Raw genomic sequence first — 19,986 nt, forward strand, 5'->3', positions numbered from 1 at the left:
TTTTATACATTTTTGTGCCTGTCATCCAGGAAATTTACTGGGGCGCTACGAGGTGCATTTCTCTCTAGAGCATCACCACAAACGATCAGTTCGTCTGGTTTGCAGTGACACAGACGTGTTAGACTGCTTTGAGACATGCTGCTCATGTCTGGAAAGCAGTGTAGCACAAAAACAAAACGTTTTCTGATGCTGAACCTGTAATATTTGTTGAAGAGAAGAAGCTTTTGGGTACAAGAGTGCATTCATATTTTAAGAAGTTTATATGTCAGCTAATGTTACATGACAGAATCGTGTCAACTCAACAAAAAGATCAGTGATTGAATGAGATATGAAAAATTATGTCAATTTCACGACAGAAATTTCTACTGTTAAAAAGTACAGTAGCGCAAAGCTTGTGGCTTAAATTGGCAAAAACACACACTCTCCAAAATCAAAAACAAAACCCTATCATATATGTCCTGAATTTAATATAGATCTTTCATTAGTTTTTGTGAGTTGTGTTGTCTGCATCAAGGACTGCAGAGAGTTAATGCAGAGCAGAAATGAAAAAACAAATGGGGGACAGTGAGGGGTATGACATGAGATGACGGTCAGTGGTTGGAAACAAACCAGCGACGGTTGCAGCCATGTGGCGTGTGCTGTTCAGTGCTTCTGTGACCAAATGGTAGCCAACTGGTTACAGAGTCACTCCTTAACAACATGAAGTATCATCATCTTCTATATAAATGTGGGTTGTGTGGTGGCATAGTGGTCAGACATTAGAAAAGCCTGGTCAAGCCACTAAAGAGCAATGTCCTGTAGGCGGCTATTTGATTTATATTGAAGGTAAGTGAGAAGAGTGAATTCAGTTCAGGATTATTATTTGATTGCTAACATGCAGGCCCTGAAACGGTGTTTCTGCTGCTGGCCGTTGCTAAAGGAAAGCGTAATCTTCTCTCTACACTTAGATCAAAAGACTGTGAGAACATCACGAGGAAAAGCAGAAACAGAAATGCTTGAAATGGTGTGTGCTCTCAGCGCTCAGTTGCCATAGAGATCCCTATCCCTAACCTGCTAGGAGAGCGGCTGATGATGGATGTGTGCCTGGAAGGAGACAACCTGAGTGGAGTCAACAGGGTTTCAATTCCCCCATGGGAGACTCTCACCTGTGAAGTTACGTTCTCCCCTGGCAGAGTAGAGAAGAGCACAGGCAGGTAAGACTCAGCACTCTGTCGCTGACCTCCTTTAAAGGTATCGAGGGGAGAAAAATGAGTTTCTCTTTTTAGGTGAAAGTTCCTGTTCATTAAATGCTTCGTACAAATGCACAAAAAAGGACACATTTGTTCTGAGTCTGACACAATTGTGTTACCATCACAAGACATTTTTGGGAATAAAAAAATACTGTAGACCTCAGCATGAGCTTGGTAATGGAGTGAATGTACACAGCAATGTACTCATCTGTTCTGAACAGTGTAATGAATGTGTGGTAGGTATACAGCTCTTGCATAGGTTTGTTTTGTGTTTTCTGCCTGTGTATTGTTCCAGTCAGAGCTGGTGGGCGAGGTCTGGTATCGACTGGAGCTTTGTGCTCTTCCTCCAGTAGTCATCACACTACCACACGCCTGCTGTCAGCTGGGCACGTAGGTGCACACACACCAACACATTGCATGATTACTGGCTAGGAATGCGTGCATGCATACTGTATACGGATTCCATCGTCAGGATTTTCCCACGCCTCAGCTGTGTGTCCTCTCCTGGCTGTCATTTTGCACAGCAATAGTGGGGCTGAGGACCCAGAAACTCCCATAATAACCTTTATGTGTAAAATAGAAAGGTGGTCTGCTTACATTTTATTTACTGGAGAAAGTGTGCAAAGAAAAATGTGACAGATATTTTCCTCATTCAGATAGTTTTAATGTCATGTTCTTATTAAGTCAGCTACCTAGAAAAATATAGCCTAGTGTATCCTTCCTACATGATCCTTCCAGGGAGAAAAGCACTGAATTTACAAGTGACGAGAAACGCTTTGTCAACCATGATAATTATGTCAGAGATAGAAGAAAAGTGTTTTTCGAGTCCAGTCTGAGTTAAAACATCTAATGAACAGAGATAGTTTACCACACTAACAGACACAAGAAAGGCAATTTTAGCTGCATATTATTGAGAATTCATCTTTCATGCATTGAGGCTCTGGAGCCGACAGTGACCCCAGAAACTATACACACTATACACTGAAATTGATTCAGGAAGTACTGTTAGTACACACGCTCACACTCACCTTTGTGCTTCATCCTTAGTTTATTCAAATCAGTATTCCTTCATTTATCACAACATACATCTGATGTTAACTTGGCTCCTGCCCCTTGGGAAATTATTTTTTATACTTTTTCTCATAAAAGGACCATGTTGTATACTAAGACAGGTGATAACGCAGTTGTCTTTTTACACACATCTTGAAACCATCAAGAGTCAGTTGGAGGGAAAGGACTTGTTGTATATCTGGATGGGAAGATCTGTGGGTTGGCCTGGCAGCGTGATTTAAAGGGTTTTTCTCTTTGAGCATGAGGGTGTTTATCCTCCCTTACTGTTCCCATGAAAGCTATTCCCTGTGTGTGTGTGTGTGTGTGTGTGTGTGTGTGTGTGTTTGTTCCAGATTATTGTGGGGCTCCACTCCTCCACCCAGCTTGGTGTCCATTTCAGTGCTTCATCCATTGGAGAGGGGAACCACACGGCAAAGATCACTTTCATGTGCCCTGAGGTGTATATATACACACACACACACACAAACAAACGCAGAGAAAATGGATTGCATAAATCACCGTCCCCTGCTTTCACACACGCGCACACACACAAGAACACATGCAGACACACATAGGTACAGGAATAGCTCACTTCTTTTTCCTCTTAAATTGGTTTAAGCAGGTGCTCTCATTTTATTTACTGCCTCATCACCTCCAATCATCCACATGAAGCTCGGAGCAATCAGATCACCTCATAAAGCTTTTCATTGGCCGAGATTGTACATTTTATTTAAGGCACAGGAGGCTGTTCGCCAGAGCTGGGTGATATAAACAATGGAAACGACAGAAACATTTCTTTGATAAGAAAGCTAGAATGAAAGAAAAGATTAGGGGAATTTTTAAGGTCAAAATAAACAATAACTTGCTGTGATATATGTTGATATCAACTTTAATGAAAACAATTATTGTGATACATTTTTGCCATTTCACCATATCAGAGTTTGGCCTTATGACCACGTCTGTTTGTCCTCCCTCCTATGTATTCCCATCGTGCTTTCTCCTTTTTAATTTCTTCCCTCCGGCCACCTGTGTGTTAATCTGTCTCTGTCTGTCCTCAGTTGCAGGAATGGTGTGTGTTGTTGAGTGGATGTGGCCTTAATCCAGAGAGCGTGGAGCCTCTGAGCATCTCACCCCTGATTGGCTCCAGCGCCTCTATCACTGTTCCCTTCGTAAACCCCGCTGAGCTCCCAGTCGTGCTCGATATGACACTCACAGGTCACAGGAACTGCTTGCTTTTCCTCAACAGATACTCGCATGCATGTGACACACTCACACATGTTCCTAATACTATGTGTTCTTGGTATGTCTCCGTGTCTCAGATGAGGGCACAAGCGGGGCCCCCAACTACATTAAGTCACTACGGACAAGGAGATCTTCTTTCCACTTACCTCCACAGAGTTTTTTAGCCTCTTATAGCTCATTGTTTTAGGCCAGGAACTCTACTGTTTTTGCCCGTATCAGCCATGCTTGCAGCTGCAACAGGCAGCTGTTTTTATTGAAGATGCTCTGATAAACCTTGTGAACACTACCGTCTCAGCAGCAAAGAGCAGATGGACACACTTAGCGGCTAGTTGGTGAACATAGTGGAGCATTTAGCAGCTAAAGAGACAAAAAAAAAGAGCTAAAAGGCGTGTGAATATTGGACTTACATTCACTAGGTCAACACAGGTCCAAACAATGTTGCTCTCTGACTGCAGAATGTCTATACAGGCAGAAATTTGCTAATATGTTAGCCAAAAGAACTTTTTAAGTTAGTTTTCCTGTTGCTCCAGCTGGCCGAAACATTTAGTAATCCAGCGGTAACAACATGCTGCTGTCTTTGCTGTTTCTAAATGAGGAGAAAATCCTTTCGGATGGTAACGAAACAGATAAAAAATATCCAGCAGATGCTCAATGTGTCTTCAGATTCAAAAGAAGCAATGATAAATATCCTTGTAGCCCAGGCTTTTTCGCTAACTGACAGTAGGAATGTGAAGAGCTCTTCATCAGCTTAATAAATCAGCCTCAGACTGTATCACGGGAAAGATCATTTTCTTACAAATTCTTTCGAGTTTACTTTAAATCAACTGCAGTGGTTTTACAGATGTCCACATGACAACGATACATTTTAATGAATTATGGTTTCCATAGTGCAAGTTTGTATTTCTCGCTTGGTTACCGGGCAGAAAACATGTTAATGACTGCATGTTTGTTTCCCATCTCTGCTGCAGGTATACAAATCAGGGAAGGGACTGGTGTAGATGTGCCTGTGGTGCGGGTCTGCATCACTATGAAGCCCCTTAGCAGCCCAGGCAACAACAACAGTACCTTCAGTACAAACAACGTGGGGTATGTGTGTGACTTTTTGTCTGCATAAGAGGCTAAATCCCAATCTATGCCTGGTCTCAGACAAGTTTCTAAACAGTATGCTTTTACAGTGTTGTACAATGGCTTCGGCTCAGCCAAACATGAATTCTTACCTTGAAATTCTGTCCTTTCATGCATTGCAAAGTCTCTCCGTCCTCATCATACAGACAACATATTAGTACAAGTACTGATTCATTGCTAATCCAGAATGCTGTATAAATACTGTTTAAAAAATTCTACCCATGAATATTTCAGGTCAGGGCAGAAATTGTCAACCATCTGTTGGATTTGCCCTCTCCGTGGGATTCCAATGGAAGTGCCTATTGGGAACTCACCACTTGGCGTGGTGCGATGTGAAATGGGCTGCCAGCTGGAAAGGAAGGTGGATATACTGCTCGCTCGATGTGTGCCGGGGAATCAAGACTGGAAAGGACAAGAAGGAGCATGCCAATCTGTAATTTACACTCTTTCCAAGCCCAAGTGGTCTTGCAGTATCAGAAAACCGTTTTGATGATCTGTTTTAAACCTTGTTACACATACGTGACATCACACACCTAAGGCCACATATTTAATGCATGAGGAGGTTGTTTAAACTGTCATCAAGTCACTACAATGATAATGAGATGAGACGTTTCAGGATCTGTCTGATTCAGCTCTGCAGGTGATTGATTGATGAACACGTTGTATTTTGGCTTCGTGGTAATTAATCAGAGCAGCACATCGCAATTGGAAAAAAAGAAAACAATGAGAGTTTTTTTAAGCAGGGGAAAGTTGAGACAACATGCCAGTCAGTCACAATGAGGTCAGGGTGAGATTAGTTTGATAATCACCACGTTATGATTTTGTTTTTCCCAGCTATCCGGGGCAGACACACAGTTCCAGCGGTACAGTTATTGGTTTTGGGTGCAGATAAAAACCTGACAACCTTTCTAGGCTTTTTAAATATCCTCTCAAATCTAAAGTTACATCGTCCATGCAGAGTTTGAAAACAATTTCCAGACAAAAAGTGCTGGAAATATATTTTTAGATAAACTATAACGAGCCAGCTTTTGATAATATCAGCTGATCACTAATGACATTATCAGTACTTTCATTTTCGAATGCTCTCAATGTATTTATTGTGGAGCACGTGGAGGATATTGGAAGTCAGAATAGTAGCTTGACACGCTAAAATTTGCTCACTGCAACATATGAAGAGAGCAGAATAGAAAATTGTATCTCAGGTGTTTCTCCAATGCCCGTTCATCTTAATAACATCAGTATCTGAGCCGATACTGATCTGACAGATTAGATCGGTGCATCGGGCTTCAGACATTTTAATTTCACAAAGTAGCTGCTCAAGTAAAGCAACTCAGTTAGCTTTCTTTTTTGTGGTGTTCCTTTCACCTGCTCAGTCACCTCCTTCCCACTTCTTACTTCTGGACAGTTCCCCAGGTGACGATGGAAGACTTCCTGTGAGAGGTTCATTCAGACAGCGAAACAGGGCACTCTGAGGTGGAGGACTGCCTTTCTGTCTGCATCAAGGCAGCGAGGAGGGACCCTGAGACAGGCATCTTAACACTCACCCTTAATGTTGTCTGCACTCCCCTCAGGCCATGCAGGTTACAGTACTGAGAGCACACACGCACACACACACACACACACACAAACCTATTCAAAGAAAATATGGCACACATTGACAAGTACGCACAAAATGAAATACACACTGGGAAAAATATTCAGATAGTCAGAGGAGGAATGTGTCTTTTTGTTGTTGAGACTCAGTCGCTTTTGAGTTCAGCCCCGTTGTTCTCCTCACAAAACCACTCCGCTGGTTGTGTTACCAGTAAAAGCAAACAAACACTTTACACACCCAAGGAAAACCATTATACACACAAGTACACATCGGAAAAAAGAAACCATACAGACATTTTTTGAGAGACACAAACCACAGACACACACCACATTAAAAGCCGAAACACCAAACATACACTGGCACATTCTGAGAAAGATCTAGACGTACACAAAAACTCATTACCCGAGAGAACTAAACACATACGCACACACACACATCATGAGATTATGCAGACTCTGAGAGAGGCGCACAAAGGCTTCAGAAGTTCAAAAGCACACACACTCAAAAGAAAGGAAAAGAAAAACACGAAATTGCACACACTCAAAGAAACAAATATGCACACCTCCTGGGTGCAGGAGAAAAACAAAAGGCTGCTAAAAATAGGTCAGAAAAAACAAAACAACTTGCACATTCGCACACACAGACACACAACAGGAAGGAAGGCGCACAGACGATCTGTTTGTTGTTCTCTCTACAGATAACACACTTGCATTGAGCGTTGTGAGTAAATACTGCATTCATTTATCTCTTGTCTTTCTTCCTCTACAGTACAGTCGCTTCTCCCTCCACCTCTCTGTGTCTCCCATCTTCTCTTTTGCTCTCTCTCAGGTGGGTGTGGCCTCTGCATTCATTTATTACTAACTGTCTACATGTGCTGAGTCTTAATGTTTGTAGCTAAAGGTTGCTGTGCTCTCTCTGAGGTAAAGGGGAAGGCCAGCTCATTAGCTGCCTCTGCCTTAACAGTGCTTGCCATGTTAGGTCAGATCCCCGTAGATAACACATTAACTTTGGTGTGACCTAAAAACACATTTGATTCTTTTTTGGATCTATTACTACAGGGATTCTCCTCCTGCTTTTCTAATCAAACCACATATAATTTACAATGGGACTCAGTGAGATAAAGGCACATACGCACACTAAGTATCTTTGACACGTTGATGAGCCAGTTTTAAGTTGTTGAGGCCGTTCTTTTCATGCCAGGTCAGTCTGTGAAAATTATTTTTCTCCTTTTGGTGAGGGCTAAAAAAAAAAAGCTCTTTACAACTGCAATAATAATAATTAAACCTGTGTTCCACTAGTAATTATGGCAGTGCAAAAAATCTGATAATGACATATTGGCTGATTAAACATAAACACAAAACACAGGCAGGCAATTTTTTGCCATGTTGTTCTTTATTATTTCCACAAAAGCACAAATAAACACTCCTAACCAAGGCACAAGAAATAAGAAAGGGGAAGATGAGTAAATAAAATGAGTCAGGAGTTGCCAAATTCAGGCGTCCCTTAGGTTTGGTTAATTAAAAAGTGCAATCAAGATATTTATTAAGCGGGACATTTTGGAGTTGAGAAATAAACTGTCAAGCAAGTTTATTCATATAAACTGTTTGTAAATGACCTCAAACGTATCTTTACTCACGTTTATCAATCAGGTACCAATACATCTGTCATAAGCTAATATGGGCTGACTTGTATTCACTTGTATTCATCCACTAGAATATTCACTTCTGTAATTTGATCTAAGCCCGTTCTGTTTTGGTTCGTATGGAGTCAGAAATGCTGTGATAATGAGAGCACATTTTTTGACCGTACAAAGATCTTTATCGAACTGGTAATTGGTAAAATTCTTCTGATCCGTGTTGCAGATCTAATTATTCTGCCACCTGCAGTCGGTTTCAGTTGGTGCTCTGTTGCTCGATGCCACCCTCATTGGCACAGTTCCATAGATTAAAGTTGTCCTGTGGAGTTTTCTTGTAAACAAACACAACGGTGTTACTCACCAGAACACATAGTGTGTATCCTTGAGGTCCAACAATTTTTTTTCCTCATAAAACATTTGCAAAGATGATTTTGAAAATATTTTGAATCCTGCCTGGTTATCATCCATGTTTACTTGCTTGCAGTCTTCTTCTTCCCTGCCTTTGCTGAGGCATTGCTGTGTTTCTTGGCACATTACCACTACCTGTAGATCAGTGAAACAGTGTGAAACCATAGCTGAGCTTTCTGGCCTGAAGTGAATGCTGCAGTTACTTCTTTCACAAAATGCTGATTTTTAACTGTAATGCAAATTCACCGTATGATCTCACTGTTAAAAGTCACAGTTCACCTATTCTCTACTGCCCTCCTTACTGTACACTGCATGTGACATCCTGCTGAGTGAAGATTGTATTCATTTATCAGCTCCCGTCTTCATTTGTGGAGTCCATTAATGAGGCGTGCCCTGGTAGAATCAATACCTCCGAGAGCTAATGACTTCTCCATGAGGAAATGACGGGGGGTGTGGTGCTGCTAATAGGCTCTTCCATTATCTACATGTTATTTCTCTGCTGTGGGCAGCGAGATGAGGAGGCCAAGTATCATAAGCTGAAAGTGGGTGTATTGAAGGACCATTTTAATGATTTCTTTCTTTCTTTCTTTCTTTTTTTAAATGAGTATAGGAATGTTCAAATTACACCTTACATAATAAATTAGAGTGGGAGGATGGTTTGAAGAAAACAGACAGGTGGAAAGCAGACTCTAAATCAGGAGGGCCAACTCTGCAGGTTTTTTATTCCAGTCAAAGCCTGATGCAGCTCATTTCACTGATTAATTCCTCTTCTCTGGATGAAGGTAATCAGTAAAATCAGCTGGTGCACTCACTGGTTGAATATAAACCTGCATGCATTTTGCCCTTCATTACATATACAGTATCCCAGCTTTATTTCTGTTTCTGTGTTTTTCTTTAACCAAGATTCTGTTCCAATAAAAAGAATCGCACCTTTTTATTGCTACCCTGCAGTAAATAATACAGAAACGAACCAGAAATGTCTGCTTCAGTAGGCTTTATTGTCCGAAAGTCATCGAGGTATTATAATTAAAGACAGACATGTACATACAGTATTCAGGATACACAGCACCCTGTGTTTGGCCACAAGTTCACATCCACATCACACCTTTCTTCCCCTCTTTCCTCCTTTTCTCACCCGATTCAGGTCTTTCATAGATGTCCTCAGGACTGACAGAGCCACTCCATATTGTAGTTTGTGGTTTATTCATTTTTATTGAATATATTCTAATGTAAATGTAGCAAAAAGTAGCAAAGTGCTGTCTTAACAGTTTGCAGATTAGTATGTAAATGTGTTCAGAATGGAGTGTAAATGCACAGATGTGGTGGTCAAAAGCAGTGAAAAGTTCTCCACAGTTTAATAGTTTAATCACGTTTACATTATGTGTGTGTCCGTGCATGCATGCGTGTCAAGGTGCTCAGTGGTTCTGGCTGTGCAGTGTGTGTCTGGCAGGATCTGGGAGTTTCCCATCACTGTCATGACCGCAGAGCCTCAAGTGGATCATGTCATCCTCACTGAAGACACTGAGCTGGGAAAGACTTGAGCTGTGGGCGTCCATCACCACCAGGTGTGTGGGTATGTGTGTTTACGTTCTGATTTTTACCTTCTTTCATTCACTCTTATTCCATCCAAGTTTGCTAATAATTACATGAACTGCAATTCATTACACATCCAACATGAAATGCAGCCGTATTCCCTCTTTTTGATGAAGAGGTTCCAGGAGAAAGTGAAAGTCCCTTTTGCACATTCCTGTTTGAGTTCATGCCACATCTGAAGGTGTGTGAAGATTACATAAATTATTTCCACAGTTGTGCTGTTCCTTGCATTTACTGTGATGTTTGAAGGGATGTAATGAATGGATTTGAAGAGGTCTATTTGACCAGTTGGTGACTTTACTACCCCCTGCACTGGTGCTTTTTGATCCTGGGAGCCGTGGCTGAGGAAACTAAATTTCGCCTTTGGGTGCTCTGGGTGATACTCAGATAATAGTTTTTTGACCAAACACTTCCAGGAACTATGGAGCAAAGAATCTAAACTCAGTCCCTTTTGCACAGTATGTGTTTTTTGCCAGATTGGGTCAGCTAGAAATTAAAGTGTTGGATCCAGGAGGCCAGAGCCGTTCACAGCAGTGTTCCTGCCAGGCAGCAGCACTGACTTCACAGTGACTCCAGCCTCAGGGAAGTTACCTCCCGTTGGTTCTGCTGGAGCTCTCATCACGGTGTCCTTCACACCCACCGCATTCAGCAAGCACAGAGCAAGACTAACCAGCCAGGTATTTAACTGATTTATTGTTTATTCATTTATAGTTACCAATAAGGAGTCACAGCGTAATTATTGCTTTTACCAGGAGCCATGCTATTGGTCAAACATATTCAGCCATGGTGACCCATTCACATACACACAGACTTAAGAGCCATCAGATTTGCATGACTCATCAGACATGCGGTGGAGGTGAAAGGGAAAATCTCTCATGATTCCCCACCCCACTTGTCCCCATCCACCAATGGCAGCTCTTTTGTGCCGCATCCAGCCAATGAATGGCAGTGAAACTTTGTGGCCGCAAGTAAAGGGCATCCTCTCATACAGCTACCAATTGTTGTTTTTGGTTTTTGTTTTTCCAATACAGCCACAGTTAGCTTTTTTATCTGGCGACATTTACCACACAATGTCACCTTCAGTTAAAGAGATGCCTTTCTGTTTTGAAAATGAGCTGCTATTTGGACAGGCCACATTTCCACATGGAGGTGATGATGATGGCTTCCACTGTTTGTCCTTTTTTTCACTTAAAATGCCTCATTACTTGTGTTGGTGTTTCTCATCAGCAGTTCTAATGAGCTATTTTTCTGTCAATACAAAGATGTTTTGTTCTTTTGGCAACTGAGGGACATTTAGTGTGATGAAACTAAAGTGAGGATCATTTTTGATCTTCATCACTGCTAATGTATATCTCTCTCTGTCTCTAATTAAACTTGAAGCAATGCTCTCCAAAGTGGTCATCATACATGTAACACATTACATTGCACGTACTGTAATTGACATATACACTATAGTCAGCACAAAATACCACATGAAGAATTCCCTCTGCAGCTCATCTGCTGCTCTTCATCTCCTTGTCCTTCTTTATGATTGGTATCGATTTAATATGTAAAATCCATAAGGGATAATGGGGTTTCCTGGGCTCACCTCATCGATGTGCTTCATGAAAAGAGCCAGCGTCCCTGAAGTTTTACACATTCAGCAGGTATCAAATGTATGATGAGCAATAAATGCTAGTAATGGTTATGAAGTCCCTATCATGCCTCTGAGTCCACTTCAAGTAAAATGTTACTAACTTCGCTTTATTCATCCCTTCCCTTAAGATCCTGTTAGATAGTATATAGTGTCTGGCCATAAATTACATCCACCTCATAGTGCTGGTCCATAGATATTCCCACTACACGTTATATTACACTAACCAGGACAACCTTGAAATATACAGCAGCCTTTCTGAAAAGCTCAGTATCTTCCATTTAATAAATCAAACCACATGAGTCTTAAGAGGTGGTCCAGTGTGTGGGCCGGTGTGCATGCTGATCTAGCCTACACAGCGGCCGTGGCTGCAAGGCTATTCTGTAAATCATTGTGTCTGTGTCACAAGAGAAGTAGAAGTTGTCTCAACGGATGTTTAAAATAGCAGTTCAGCTTCCTCTCTATATATTATATACCATGCCTATGAAAAGTATTCACCATCCTTTGTAGCTTCCATGTTTTATTGTTTTGCAACACAGTGGATTTTATGTGGCTTTGACACTGAAGAAACACTCAGAAAACAGATCTCCACAAAGTGACACATTTGATTACCAACAAGAAATGCTTGTTCGTAAAAGAACCCAGCATTTACTAGGATGCATGTTGGTGGTAGGATCATGCTGTGGAGATGCTTCTCTGCAGAAGGCTTGTGAGGAGAGAGAGTAAAAGTGAATGATATTCAAGGAGATCCTGGAGGAAAATCTGATGCAGTCTGAAAGAAACCTGCCACTCGGGAGAAGATTTGTTTTCCAGCAAGACACTGGGCCTCATGCAAGAACATTTTCATATTCCATTCCTACAACTCTTGCACAAACTGACCACAAATCACTAGTTTCAACCTGATGAATGTCATATGTTCATAAGGATGTGAGTGTTTGCAAAATTTAATAATCTATCTATCAATCTGTCATAATTCTATGATTGACGCCCCTAAAGTTGCCTGTTCAGCTCTGTCTGTGGGAAGGTTTCAAGCATAACATGTTATGAAATTGTGAGAAGAATGTCTCACTGCGGAGCTTCCCATCCTCCTGTCAAATCTCCACAGACAGCAAGTTAACAAGTTTTGCAGTGTTATGGGTGCCAGAAGACCCAGACCAATTAGAAAATGTTAATAGTACAGATGTCAGTAACGTTTCATCACAGCCAAGCTGCACTGTGACAGTCAGTGAGACACAAAAAAAACGTCTGTACCACTTGTAAATTTCCTTTGCAGCCAAGAGAAAATTGTTAATACAAGAAAATGTAATGCCAAAATTTTCTTGAATCAGTTGTGTGTGCCACCAATCCATTCATACGAGTACTTCCTGCATGAGGCCCAGTGAGTGTGACCATAAAACCAAATCTACACAGGAATGACCTCAAAGCAACAAGGTTAAAGTCCTGGAGTGGCCGAGTCAGAGTTTAGATCTCAATCCAACTGAACATTTGTAGCTGGACCTGGAAGAAGCTTGAGTGAGACCTATGCACAGAAGGCTGTGATTGCTCCCAAAGGTGAATCTACTAAATCCTGACTTTGCAGAGGGCGAATGCAAACATGTATTTTATATGTTTCATTGATCTAGTTCACTTTGTTGAGATCTGTTTTCACTTTGAAATTAAAGGATCTTTATTGATCACTGCCAAAACACATTAACATTAGATCTGCTTGTCATATACTTCCATTACTTCTTATAGTATATTTTGCACTACATATATTTAATACTGTATTTCAGTAAAATGCTACATTTTTCAGTTAAATGTATTCAGTCTTAAATATGATTTTTTTTACACTTGTTCACAAAAAAAAACCATTGGGATGGAAATGCATCGTGGAAAGTCATGGTACCCTTGTAAAATCTCTTTCAAATTTGGATGTGTGGATATGAAATGTGGATATGTTAGCTAAATACTGCAACTTGTGCGTGAGTGCGCTCTTATCTTCCTTGTGTGTCTGCATATGGAGCTGTCCTATGGCTCACCTTGTGCCTGTGGAATTATTCACGAGGCAGTTACGCTCAGTTATGCGTCCATTAAGCACCATCTGCAGCCTGCTGGGGCAAGAATGGAGCGAGAGAGAGGGATGGGATGGGATGGGATGGGAGAGGAAAGATAGACGAAGGAAGCAAAAGATCGAGGATGGAGAGAGAGAGAGAGAGGAGAGAGAGTGAAGGACATAAAAGGGGAAAGCAAGGGATATGGTTGGAGTAATAGATGATGGAAGGAGCAAAAGTGGGAGGGAGAGTGAGAAAAGATGAGAGCAGCAGATAAAGTGAACAATAAAAGGCGGGTGTTTGGTCGAGGATGAAGGGAAGCTGCTGTCTGCATGTGTTTTGCATATCATCTGTGAGAGAAAGGGTGTGTGTGTGTGTGGCCCTTGTCTGACAGTGTGCATCAGTGAGCGTGTGAGTGTGTTTGTGCGGTTGTTGATTTCTGTTCATAGATTACCTGCGGAAATGGGCTCCCCTTCCTCTGTGGGGGCGTTAGCCCGGCAACAGATGAGCCAAGCCTACGGTAATTGGTGGAGGGTCTGTTGTGATGCCTGTAGTAGCAAGATCACACTGAAGTCAGACTCATAGTCATGAAATCATGATCACAAGCAGCCAAGTGCTGACACGCCAGACTGGCTGGAACAAAGCAGATCCACTGACCTCTGCACAAAACCAGACACTCAGAGTTTAACTTCACTCCCTTCTGGAAAACTTGACGGCTGCACTTTGAATTCAGACTGCAGCATTATTATACGTGTAGATTTGGTGTGTTTGTGCGCCGGCTGTTGTAGAGAGGGTGGAGACGGGATAATCTTTTAAATATGTGGATAACGGTGCACGTTTTCAGATAGTCGCTCCTGGACGCTCATAGTGTAAAGAACACTTCTTCTTCTTCTTCTTCTTCTTCTTCTTCTTCTTCTTCTTCTTCTAACATAGTGTATTTGTGAAAATTAAAAAAAAAAGAGCTTGAGACACACCTTTTACTGTCAAACTGCTGGTTGTGACGACCCAAATCAACACTTTTGCAAAGCTGCTTTTTCCCCCTGTTGCTGTAAGGTTGTAAAGACCTCATTTCTTTTTATGGAGGGAGCATGCTGCACAAGGTTTCTCATAAAAGCTTTGCATTTTTGACAAAGTGGTTGCTTTTATTAAGCTTCACCATTTAATACATCTTCCAAACATGTCTGGACTCTGCCAGAGCCCTCCTGAATATTGGAGCAATTTCCTGAGATAAAGGCTGATAAAATGTTGTACTTTTAGTCCTAAAAGAAGAACCAGTTGAGTCATTCTTCGACTCTTTGACCAGTTATGACTTATTTCCTACTCTGAGATGCTTCAAAATGTTTTCATAAAGTAAATTAGTACTGCAAACTGTTACAGAGGTTTGTTGTAGATGGTCACATGCTGATTATTAAAGTAGAATTTGTTACGTTTGCCTTCAGTTACCTCTCTGTCATTGCAGTTAGCTCTTACTTTGTCCAAGTGACAGTGACCTTGTCAGAGGGTTAATTGTCTCTCTTTGCTTTGAAAGCTCACATGGGAAAGTGCTGCTCATCTGTCCTCTGTGACAGCTAACAAACGTTGCTAATTGGGTTTCAACCTTACATGACCCGCCTTTGATCACTGTTTGCAGCTGTCGTTGAGACCCTTCAGGGTAAGAATTATCTTTAATGAGATGTTTACATCAGTCATACAATCTGAAAGTAAACTGATTCTCTGTGGTGAATGCTAATCCTGTGAACAGTTAGCAGACAAGCTATTCATCCGACAACACAGTTTTTTCTTTTAAGTGGAAGGTTTTTCCACTGGGTCCGTCACACAAAAGCTCAGGTAAAATGTAACATCCAACAAATATTGAATTTAACTAATCCAGGCACGCCGGCAGTGTGCTCGATGTGCCCCGGGCAGGTTTGTTTGGTTTGTTAGAGACTTAAAACTTCCAGTAAAAAAAAATGAGGAGACTGAGAATGAAAACATTTTAGATTTCAAATAACTTTGATGGCTTCTGACAGGCGAGCCATATGGCACTGCATTAACTAATCCTTCTCGTTTCCCAGACATTCCTAAATGGATTATCTACTTGGCTGCTTAATACTATTTCATTTTCATTCTGTCACAGAGAGTCCTATCCCCATACATCACTCACACTGGGATTCAATTAGCATGGCAGTAATTAAGCAGGGGCTGTTTCTCCCTGAAAGACACACAAAATTATTTGACAGCCTGCCAGTAGAAGTGTGTGTGTGCACGTGTGTGTGTGTGATTTTGACAAAGAGTGGGTGCTGACAGAATGTAAGAGGAGGATACTGTTATGTCAAATGTTGTCTGTTTGTCTGATATCACCCTCACTTGTCACTGCACAATGTAATTGTGTCAGCTGTAAAGTTTGCAGGGTGAGCTTTATTACCACGGTTTATCAAATATGCAATCAGCACAATATTTTGTCTGGGTGTAAGCGTTTTCAGTTTAAGATTAAATGTGTTGATTCCTAAAGGGAAACTGGGTCACCGCAAGTAAGAGTCGTTCCCACAGCGAGCCAGTAAATGAAAGTGCAAAGGGGTTGATGCTATTGACAATTTGTCTCTCAACAACCACATAAACAGACCACAATTTAAAGAGGCACCCAGGCAATTTAGTACTACACTTCCAATATACAGTTCTCTGAAGCTGCAGCAGGTGACCGCAGTTGACCGAAAGAACATTAACCGCCACCTATTATAATAATTGATCACTCGTTTCAGTCATTTTTCAAGCACGTGTCAAACACGAGCTGGTTCCAGCTTCAGTCATGTAAGGATATGCTGCTGTTCTTGAGGATTTTTCGACTGCTGGTCGGACACCGCTTTGGGCTGTGCGCATTGTGATCAGCGTCATTCAGAATTTTTTTTTTGACATTTTAAGGATTAAATGATAATTGTGAAAATAATCAGCAGATTAATCAATAATGAAAGTTGTTGTCCGTTGCAGCACTTACTGTATGCCACTGATATTATAATATGCTGCTCCTGTGTGCCACTTAAAAACAGCTTGTCACTTGCGTCCCATAGACAGGCACCACTTTTCTCTGTCATATTGCAGTGGTGTGCCATTATCGTCCTAGTGGCACGTGTCAGTCCTTAGTGGTATGTATTTCAGACAAATGGTATGTCTCTGGTGTTTAACTGGCACATGGCACTCCCCACTGCCGTGTGCTGTCACTGGGGTAGCAGTATGCCTGACACATGGCACATGGCTCATATTCCATTGACATACTCCCATTTCTTACTTGATTTTCTCTTTGTAAGTGCCATAAGCCAGTAGAAATCTTACACAAGGCATTAGTCTTTTCAGAGTTAGCATTCACCAATTCATCATCCACAGTCTTGACTCTACGTCTCAGAGCAGATGTCCTCCCACCTCTTAATCAACACTCCTGTTTTTACTTTCATTCTTAGTTTGGTGTCAAAGTGATGGATCATATTTTTGCCAGAGGAGTAAATTACTCTGGACTTACTTGTCAGTCAAATATATATACACACACACACACACACACACACACACACACACACACACACGTACTAGCACACAAAGTATTACAACAAAAGAGAAAAGTCCAGCATCTCGGAGCACCCACAGTCCCTCACCTGCTAGTTTGAGTAGCCAATCACGTGTCAGCCCTGTCTCCCACCGAAACAACTGCGTGGTTCTTTGAAGTAAAATCTAATTATTGCTGCGGCACTTCTCCATGAACACTGCACGCGTGTGTCTACGCCTGTGCCTCTGAGCAAGTGTGTGTGTGTGTCTGTGTGAGAGTGCACACCTATCAAAATTCCCTCTGGTGAACATGACAGAAGAGATGGGGAGAAAGAACAAGCCGCTCAACCCTGCTTTCATCTTCTCCCCCCTTTTTACTGCCTGGAATCTCAGCTCTGACACATAAAAAATCATCGCGCCCGTGTGTGTACGTGTGCGCGCGCGAGAGACGTTGTTACATATTTCATGTCGCTGATGATGATAGCAGGAGTTATCATTCCGCTTGCATCCGAGTGTTTGACAAAGCAGCACTTGTGTGTGAGGGACAGCAGGCATGTGTTTGCCTGGTTTGGTTGAATGGTGTGTGACATGTTTGGAAGCAGCTTCGGTGACTTGACAGATTGTGTGCGAGTGTGTGACATGCTCTGTGTGTGTGTGCTGTCATTTAAATGTGTTATTACGCTCTTTGAAGCTCTTAAATTGACTGATGGTTGTGTGTGCATATCTCGGTGAACGATGAGCCAGCGTTGTTTGTATGTTTACGATTGTGTGTGTGTGTGTGTGTGTGTGTGTGTGTGGGTGTGTGTGTGGGTGTGTGTGTGTGTGTGTGTGTGCGCCTGTGCCTGTGTGTGCCTGTGTGTGTGTGCCTTTTTCTTATGAAGCTACCCTCAGCAAGCATCTAGCACCTGTGTCTTCCCTCTGCCGCCGATGGAGACAGATAGAGTGCTGGAAACACTCGGCGGCAGGATATGAAATATGCTAATGAACCAACATAATAATAACCCATCATCACACACATGGCAGAAAGAAAATGAAAAACTTTACCAAGGATTTTGTCTTTTTACGACCTTGTTTCAAAACAAAATTGAAATTATCTCGTCCTTACGGAGGGGAGCGTTTGCTGATGTTGAGAAATAGCACTTGAATCAGGATAGTTCAAGCCGTATTTTGACATCAATCATAAGGAAAACAATCATTTCTTTTTGTTTAAAGACACATACCAGACATTAGCGGTTCCTTACAAAATCTTTTAATTAATGCAATTTATTCCCTGTAGTTTTAAGGGGGTATAAAAGCCACCACACCTCACCTCAGCAGGGGGATATGCACAGTAAACATTTCTGGTTATCACTTAGTGGTCTGCAGGGACAAATAAAACCTATTTCAAGACACTAAAAACATATTTAAATCATCCTAATTAAAACCTACAATATGCTTAGATAACAGGCATCAGGGAAATACCAATAGTTACCTCCTGGAGTGCACATATGAGCATCCCTTATTAAGGCACCCCCTCCAATCAAGTACAAGTAGAACAAATAAAACAGTGATTTAGAAAATACATTTTTCAAGTTTGTGGCACGTTCCCATCTCGTCCTCATCTGCTGTTAATATATGTCAAAAAATCATTTTGAATGTTTTTATATCAGACTCCTCTCTGCTAAATCCACCCATCATGTAAAAGTTGACCATCAGCTTCTGGGTTAGCTAACGAGCAATATCACAGCAGAAGGAGTGTGTTTGAAAGTCAGTCGGCACATTTCAAAGACTGGTGTGTGCTCGATCTCCTCATCATCCTCCTTCTCCTTCCTCCTTCAAGTGAAGGTCTCTGCCTTCTTGTAACTATTCCCTGCCACATACACCCCCGTAAAACAGTGTTCAATCCGAGTTAAAGTAAAACAAGCATCATGTCAATGTTTATTACTTGCAGCCTGTGTTCATTTAAATAATGAATACTCTATGGGATAGATTTGTTATTATAAACTTAATAAAATATGTACATATTGCAAAGCCACTGTAATCAAATTCTGAAAAATGAAGACAGACTCAAATACTTTACAATCCTCCATCATGTGAACTTAATGCCAAATGAAATAAAGGAGACTTTTAAGCAATTCATTTTGTTCCGGACCATCAGAGAGCCATTTCTCTTTTGAAGAATCGCTGTACTCATTATTGATGCTCACCAGGAGCTGTGCTTAAAAACACTGCAGTGCCCGTTCATCAGCTAATTGCCAAACATATCTAATTAGAAATAACACGGAGTGGAATTCATAATAAACAGAAAGAACTTAAACTTGCTCTGCGCAGTGTCTGTATTTCATGTGTACATCTAGCGGTGGAATTTGTTCATTCTCTCCAACGTTGGATATGTGCTTAAGAACAGATGGACGGAAACTCGCTTTATGAATCGTTAGCTGTTCCACCAAAGTGATTCCCCCCGAAACTTCTCACATGGTTTCATTTCAATAACAGTTGGAGGCACAGAGAGGTAAAAATCCAATAGCAAGCAAGGATGAGACAAAAGCCTCAAAGATAAATATTGTCTTATCCGTCAATCGCCTCACAACCCCTCAGATTTATCCTGTGACCCCCAGATTGGGGCTGGTCTGGTCAAAAGCTGTTCAACCTAACGGTGAAAATGATGCATCAGGATTAACAAGCTAATAATGTCAGAGAGAATAATGTTGGTCAGTCATGCCTTTTTGTTTCCCTGTGTTTCCCCCCCCGTTAACCCTTGTGGTATCTTTGCTCTTGTGCTTCTGTCAGTGTGATGAACTTTTCTTCAGTGGTTTTTGATTGTTGGTGTGTTTTTCCCTCTCTGTCTCAGACTGCCTGGAGCCATGCCATACCATACCTGGATCCTCCACCGTAAGCCAGCCAACTCTCTCTGCCTCGTGACACCTGGTTTTCCTCCACTGACAGTCTCTGCAACA

At 41.5% G+C, this 19,986-nt stretch overlaps 1 pseudogene; it reads left to right on the forward strand.

The window, feature by feature from the left end:
- LOC143315673 (cilia- and flagella-associated protein 47-like) overlaps window positions 1–19,986 on the forward strand; it is a 47,535-nt pseudogene that overhangs the window by 23,153 nt on the left and 4,396 nt on the right.

This window comes from Chaetodon auriga, chromosome 23, assembly GCF_051107435.1.
Source record: "Chaetodon auriga isolate fChaAug3 chromosome 23, fChaAug3.hap1, whole genome shotgun sequence".
NCBI classification, from domain to species: Eukaryota; Metazoa; Chordata; class Actinopteri; order Chaetodontiformes; family Chaetodontidae; genus Chaetodon; species Chaetodon auriga.